At 42.8% G+C, this 8,041-nt stretch overlaps 1 pseudogene; it reads right to left on the bottom strand.

Annotated features, from left to right (window-relative positions):
• Nucleotides 1-6,965: 6,965 nt before the first annotated feature.
• On the bottom strand, nt 6,966-8,041 carry LOC144249235 (pantothenate kinase 2, mitochondrial pseudogene; annotated as a pseudogene).

Below are 8,041 nucleotides of genomic sequence, written 5' to 3'. Positions count from 1 at the left end.
CAGCAATCTAGCAAGACCTTCAGCAACTTAGTGAGATCCTGTCCCAGAATAAAAAGGGTTGGGGATGTTGCTTAGCAGTAAAGTGCCAGAGTTCAAAGTCAAGTTGAGAGAGAGAGAGAGAACTCAAAAGACTAATCCAGTAAAAACTTGCTTTTGGTTAGGGAATGATCCAACCAGGCTGCTGCTGATGTCTTTAAGATCCTGGACTCTCTCCATAAGCACTAACCTACTTCTCCTTTGCAGTTCTATACTCCTCTGGGTATTTAAATCTTATCTATGAAATTGGTAAATGGAAAAAGAGAATGGAGGATTACATGTGGCAGAACTCTGCAGGCTAGACCCGGAAGCTACTTTTTGCTGCCTATATTCCCTTGGCTAGAACAGTCATCTGGCTACACCTAACTGCAGGTGAGATCAGGAAATGAAGTTCAGTTGTATGAGGAAAGTGGAAATACTTTGGCAAATAGTTACAATTTAGGATTATAACCTGGGATAGAAGCTGTAAATTAAAATAATATGTTCAGATGAGAATAACAGGGTGGGCAAAGGGAGCGATTTTAGGAAAAATTTTTGTTATGAGGTAAACAAAAAAACTCTTGGTTTTAATGCATACTTGGGATCATGCTTAAGAGGCCTAAAAACTAAGAAATCAAGAAGCAGTGGGAGAGGCGAATGAGGTGGCTCAGGCCTAGCAGTGGAGGAAGCTGAGTCAGGGGGATTGCAAGTTCAAGGCCAGCCTCAGCATCTTAGTGAGATCCTGTCTCTAAATAAATAAATAAATAAATAAGAACTGAGGATGTAGCTCAGTGTAAGAGTGCCCCTGGTTTTAATCCCCAGTACTTGGAGGGGGTGACTTTTTAAAAAGTACTCTAAAAGGAAGTTCCCTTTCTAACCCATTGCCCCACTATTTTGGAGAATTGGGGGAGCCATAGTTAATTAGGTGATAATAGGGGTTTTCTTTCAAGAAGCAAGAATGATCTTAAAGGACAATCAATCCTTGAGAAATATCATTGTCAGAAAAAAATGGAATGATATTAATAATTCTAAAATGAATGTCATATTTGATACATTCTCCCAATTTTTATTTTACTTGTATTGTATCTTTTGATGCTGGGGACTAATTCTAGGGACTTGTACATTCTAATCATGCACTCTAACGACATGTTACTCTCCAAACACCCACTTCCAAAATGTAATTGTTAGATGTCTTATAAACTTAATAAACTTCATAACAAATTAACCTGTGTGGACTGCAATATAGCCTTCAGGCATTTGTTCTCAAAAGTTCACACATAAATACACAGACAAAGTTTTTGGGACCTGTTATCTTAAACACCTTAAATGGCTTTTCTCCCACACACCCCACCCCTTATCACCCCTTTTCCTGGTGCTGGGAATTGAACACAGAGCCTCCTATATGCTACGTAAATCTCTACCACTGAGCTGTATCCTCCTAGGCACTTTTCGTTTTCTCTTTGAGACAGGGCCCCACTAAGTTACTGAGGTTGGTCTCCAACTTGCTATCCTCCTGCCTTATCCTCTCTAGTCACTGGGATTACAGGCATGTGGCACCACAGGCCAGTTTGAATTGGCACTTACCTATGTTGTAGTCAATTGATCTTCATAACCAGGGCAACATACTCATTCCCATGCTAAAGATCTGCTGAGGAGATACAGGAAACTTTTGTTATTTTTTTCCCTTCCTGCCTGGGATAAAATCAGGGGTAGAGAACCAGAATTTCACTTTTGCTTGCAGTCTTGACAAAACTGTGTTTATTATCCCCCCTGGCCAGCTAGGGTTTGGAAGAGCATTTGCATCAGATGCCAAGGCTGACCCATGAATAAGCAGCAGAAGCCACTCTTAGTTTTAGCCCTTGAGTTGTATAGAAACTATAGAAGTGACTCAAATAACTCTTTGTACACCTGCCTATTGTTTCTTCATCAGAATTTCCTCCCTGTTCTCTTTCTAGACATTGCTTGACAAGGAGAGGCTGGGCCCTCCAGGACTCTGTGAGCATGGGGAGAATCTGGCTGCTCCCTGAGACTTTGAGGTCAAGCCACACCATTCACCGAGGTTGGGTTCTCATCTTGGCTTAATGACTACAGTGTTCCTGGTGTAGAAAACACTCTTTTAGGTAAGACCAATAAATGTCCTGCTGCCTAGTGACAGATGTTTGCCTTGGCATGTTACACTTGCATTTGGCCAAGCCAACCACGTGATCCAGAGGGAGAAAAATAAGACCAAATGTTAAAATAAAGGACCAGTTCCCAAGCAGCTGACAGGTGAATAAGAGAAGAGGCCCTGATATTCATATTTTGACTATGTTGTTAATAGAGGAACATTTTGAAATCCTTGCGGGTTGATATCAAGAAGTTAAAATGCTTAAAAACAAATGTTTCATGTTATCTTATTTTATTAGTGAGCAGCTGGTAAAACTTTGAAAATTTCCAAATCTAGCATCATCTCAGTTGTGATGGTACTTTGGGGTTCAAGTGTACATTTTTGTATGTGCTAGACTGAACCAAGAACTGTTTATTCTTCTTCTTTTTTAAAATTAATTTTCTTTACTTTCCATCAAGGTAAAAATAAAATACTATTGGAGAGTTTTTATAGAAAAACAAGTGTTTAGCCTTTTTCCTAGTCCCACTTACCACAGGCAAATATTCTCCCCTTTTTGGCAGGTTAAAAAGACTAAAACCTTTAATACTGATTATTATCCCCATATTCCTTTCAACTGATCCCTGAAAAGTTACATCTGCAAGTAATCTGGTGCTTATCCTTCAAGAATTCATTTCTCAGCTCATCACAAACATACATATGGTCATGCATTGCCTATGGTTGTGCTATGTCCTGAAAAATGTATCTTTAGGCAATTTGTCATTGTATGAACACCACAGTATGTACTTATACAAACTGGAACAATTACCATGTCAATAACCACTAGATATCACATTATAGGACAACCATTGTGCTTGTGGACTGCTGTGTTATTCAGCACATGAGAAACAGCAGCCACTTTTTAATTGCCAGTACTGCAAAAAATAATTATTTTTTCTTTTTAGTATTCTGGTAATGACCTCCAGGCATTCAATTATATGCTTTTGCTGATATTTCTTTATTTCTCAAATTAAAAGTTACTGTCTTCTGAGTACAGTGGTTCATACCTGTAATCCCATCTATTTCAGGATGTTGAGGCAGGAGGATTGCATGTTTGGGACCAGACTGGCTAATGTAGGGAGACTGTGTCTCAAAATAAAAATAGATAAGGGCTGGGGGTATAGCTCAGTGGTAAAGTACTTGCCTAGCATGCAGGAGTCCCTGGGTTCTATCCCTAGGAACACAAACAAAACCATGAAAGATATTATCTATTCACTTTCTGTATTCCATGTGAATATCTTTGGAAGAAAGTTCCAGACAGGGGCAACAGCAAAAGCCTCAAAGCAGGAGTGTGAGATGGTGGAAGGCCACATGGATCAATTTAGGGATTTTTTTTTAACTCTAAGTTCAATGGGAAACCACTGCAAGGTTTTGAGCAGAGAAGTGACATGATCTGGCCTGTGTTTAGAAGGCTGTGTGTGTCTTCCATGTTGATAGGTGCAGGAAGACATTGGTGGAGGCAGGGGACTGACCATGCAGCTCTTAAATAACCCAGAAAGATGAGGTTCCTTCTGAGTAGGCAGTGCTCTTGGAGTTAGTGAAGTAGCCTGTTCTGGATATACTTTTTTTGTAAGGTATATTTTTGTATATTTAATTGATATTTTAAAATTTTAATGTATTTTTTTTTGCTAATCACTTTTTTAAAAACTGAAACACATGTAAATAAAAAGCAGGTTTTGAAAATACTTAATGTTCAAGTGTGTGCATTTCAACTCAGAGTAGTTGCCTGGGTAGCAAGACTTGGAAATACAAAGGGAAAGGTTCTGCTTAAGCAGAGGAGGTAGGTGCTGATGCCTTTAGCCACTTTTGTAACAGACAATAGTTTGAGAATTCTAGGCTTCAAATGGAGATTACAGTGGAAGTCCAGGCCTTACCAACTACCTAGGCTTCAATTATACAGGCACATGTTGACAGTCTCCAACTGTGAACTCAGGGTGGCCTGAAGTAGCAGGACTGGGCTTTTTCCCTGTTCAGCCCACATGACCCCAAGAATTCACCCCCAAACCAACCCTCTTGCTATATATCCCAGACCTGAAAATATTTGTCTTGAAGAGAAAAAGTGTTGGTCCAAAGTCCTCTAAGCCAGTGCTACTCCTCACTCCTCACTAGGACATCTGTAGCTTAGCTTCAGTCCCATGGCTTCAGGAAAACTTGTTGTGAGGCCATCTATGACCATGTAGTTGAATCTGGACAGCCTCATCCATTCTCCACCAGGTGCCTGAAGACCTACACTCAGTCTCAGCCACTAGCCCCTATGAATAGCTTGTTTTGTCTTTTATTCCTTCACTGTCCATTGCATTACCATTATTTTTCTCATGCTTTTGGAATTCACAAAATCCCATTGCTTTTCCCATCTGCATGCACATTATCCAGCTCTGTATCTCTGACTTAAAAACTCAGCTGCCTATTTGATAGTCCAAAATCAAGCATAGGTGCCCTTACTGCCCTCATCTCCCTACCCCCAGCCACCTCCTACCACTTACCAGCCACCCTCCTCCATATATTTTTCTCTGCACCATAGCCACAGCTCACATGCTGCTTCTACTGGGGGTAGGATAAGGTGAGACACTCAGGCCACCAGATAGAATGCAGACTAGGACAACCACTGAGAGCAGACAGGGTGTTGGCCATGGTGACCACCCTGAGTGCACCTTATGGGCTAAAGGTCCTGAGATAACAGGAAGCTTGGATGAGGATGTGCACATCTGCAGGGATAGCTTGGAGGTCCACAGGTGGAGAGGAAACAGCATCTAGGGCTTGAGTTCAAGGTCCATCTGGGTGGGGTGCTGCCTTGAGGAGATCCAGGATTGTGGTGATGGCTTGAGGAGATCCAGGATTGTGTCTGAGAACTGACACCATCTGTCATCAGAGAATACGCTGGCAAAGATGGAAATATCTCACAAGGCAGAGAAGCAAGAGGAGCCTGCTAAGAGCTGACAGAGCTAAGATCCTGAAATACCCATTAGATTTGTAACTTGAGGTTCACTGGTGGCCTATAAAGAACACTCTCATGGAATGACGGTGGGCTGAACACAAGGTAAAAAGTGAGGAAAAAACAGCTTCTCAAGAGAGGAGCAGTGGATTGGAGGAAGGCCAGCAAGACATTCACAGCTCATGCTCTGGGTCCAGAGGGATCTGGGCTTGATTCCAGTTCTGCCCATTTGCAGCTGTGTAACCTTGGGTATATTTGTTCTTCTGGGCTTCAATTTCCTTCTAGGCTAGACTGTAGGAATAGCCAGGGCTGAAAAGACTGCCGATGTAGAGCACTGTCATAACCTCATGTGCTCCATGAGATGGAAGTTCATGGGAATAATCTGCCCAGAGGAGCAGGAAATCCAAGGGCACAGGAGCTGAGAAATACCTAACTCTAGTCCCAGTACAAGTGGATAGATGGTGGTGGTGTTTTGGGAAGCAAGGAGAAAGTGCAGTCAACAAGCAGACAACTGAGAGTGGAAGGCCTAGAGATAAGTGGCTGCAATAAGGGTAGACTGCAATCCAAGCAAAAACACTCTTACTCTGCTGCAGGAGGCCCCAGCCCAGCTGGACCCACCCTCTAGATGTGTCAAGGCACATGCATAAAGGCACATGTTCCTTGGGGAAAAGGCTATGGGATGCCCTGCATGCAGCTGGCTCTCTGCTGCCATCACACAGCCAACACCCAATCTACTCACCCCTCTCTTCCACCACAGAAAGAAACTGAGCTACATGTAGAGATCACAGAACAGGGAAGACCTTAAGATCTTCCTTCTGGTTACAAGGCTGCTTTATACCAGGCCTTTCCTTGCCTTCAACTGTGATTCCCACATCACTTGGTACATTAGATATAAAAGCTGCACTGTCTCCAAGGTGAATGCTTCTTAACTTATTGTGCACATCAGAAAGAAAAGGTCCAGTCCTTAGCAAGACACTCAAGTAGCCTGAAACCCATGAGCACCAGTCCTTAGCAAGACACTCAAGTAGCCTGAAACCCATGAGCCCCAGAGGCTCCCAGATTTCATCAGCAGACATTTCAAATCCTCCTTTGCTACTCAGCCTGAAAGGATACTCTCTACATGGCTTTTTGAAGAGCTGTCAATTCCAGAGGCTGTTTGGTGTCACACTGCCAGCCTCTGCTTTTTCCACTAGCTCACCCACTTTGGTCAGGTCATTATGCCCCTTACCCTAGGGAATTCTGCCACCAGTTTTCTCCTTCCATATGGATCTTCCCATGATTTAGAGAAGTAACACAAGAGCTGCCCTTCTAAAAGTTGCTTTTTCAGTTTCAGGAACAGAACTAACCCACACAATTAAGTTTGCAGATGCTTAAAATAAACCATTTTTCAATATGTACACACAAAGGCTAAATGCAAACCAGAGTAATTCACAGGTGATCTCAAAGGCTGTACTGAGAAAACAGTGACTAGATTATCACACACAGAAGCCTGTCCTGCACACAGAAAGTTAAATCAGGATGCACAACCACAGCCAGCTCAAGGCAGGACAGCTCTTCCAAGGTGTCTGCAGTGAGTTATGCTGAGATTTCCAAAAACACCACAGGTGTAACAGTGCTACTCTGAAGGGCAACTTAAACACAGCAATCCTCATGCTGCCTGAACATGGTCCACTTGTTTTTTAATGCTTTTTTCCTTACTGGTTGCTAGATTAGACTGAATTTTTTTAAGGATTTATCTTGATGACTTAGAAAAATACATGTCATTTCTCAACTTGATTCAGGTAGTACAGGATCATAAAACTGAGTAAGTCTTTTAAAAAACAAAACTCCACAGATCCCATTGTAGAAATTTCAGGATACCCTCCCAGGTAACAATCAGGGAATCTTCAAGAGTTCCAGGAGTGCTCCGACAGCTCCAAAATAACCCTCATGTTCTGAAAAAAGTGCTTTCAACTGTTTCTTGGACCAATAATCCAAAGCATATGCCAAAAGCTGCATGGCGATGGTATTAATTCTCAAAAAATTTCCAACAAATACCACCTAGTTAATGTTCTCGAAGCTATAGCCCAGCCTGACAATCCAAACCTCTCATAATCTCCTCCATAAATATCTCACACTAGTTTATCCACTTTGGTGCTACCTCCACAAGATACCATTTCAAAAGCTTCTTCAAAAGTGGTACAGCCAGTAAGAAGACAGCAGACACCAAAAAAATATCCTCCTCTAAGACTTGTGCCTGTGACCCTCTTGTAATTATCTTTGGAGTACACTGCTAAAATGCTAACCCCTGAGCCAATGTTCACCAGAAGCAGAGGATGTGGGTTTTTCAACTCAAATGGTAACTTCTGACATTTTTCAGAATCAGCATGATTTTCAAAGTAATAGCACTGTGATAGTCCATTGAAACCAACTGAGTCAATACATAAAATTCCTTGGATTAAGCAGTCTAGTTCATGCAGTTTGCAAAGCTGAAGACCACCTATCTTTGCATTCACACAGAGTCAGGGCCTTCAGCTCCAGGTGCAGGTCCCTAATGCCCCTGGGCCCATAAGCCACATTGGAGGTCAAGTAATTTCGAAGGCTTTGAAGACTCTCCACTTCTTCCTCTTCTTATTCAGCAGTGATGTCTTTGGGTTCAAATTAAACAAGCATGACAAGGGTTCCACCAATATCCAAGCCAAACCATGGAAAAAGCGGCTGCTTTTTCTAGAGGCTTTCGACCTGTGAGCCAGAGACCCAGGCAGGGCCACTGTAGGAGTTGAGCCGTTGGGGCCTCACACCATCTGTTGAGGCCCAACAACAGGCGCTGACAGGCTGCTCGACAGAGGCCACAGTGACCCCTGCCTCTGCCCTTCGGAGCCTGTGGGCAACGGCTCCCCAGCCCAAGAGGGTGAGGTGGAGGCTGCCCTGCCATGGCGCTCCAGGGGCGAGCCGATCATCCTGGCTCCCAT

Source organism: Urocitellus parryii, chromosome 11 (assembly GCF_045843805.1).
Source record: "Urocitellus parryii isolate mUroPar1 chromosome 11, mUroPar1.hap1, whole genome shotgun sequence".
In the NCBI taxonomy this organism is placed as follows: domain Eukaryota; kingdom Metazoa; phylum Chordata; class Mammalia; order Rodentia; family Sciuridae; genus Urocitellus; species Urocitellus parryii.
Note: the sequence above shows the minus strand (reverse complement) of the source record. Positions and strands in the feature narration are given on the sequence as shown.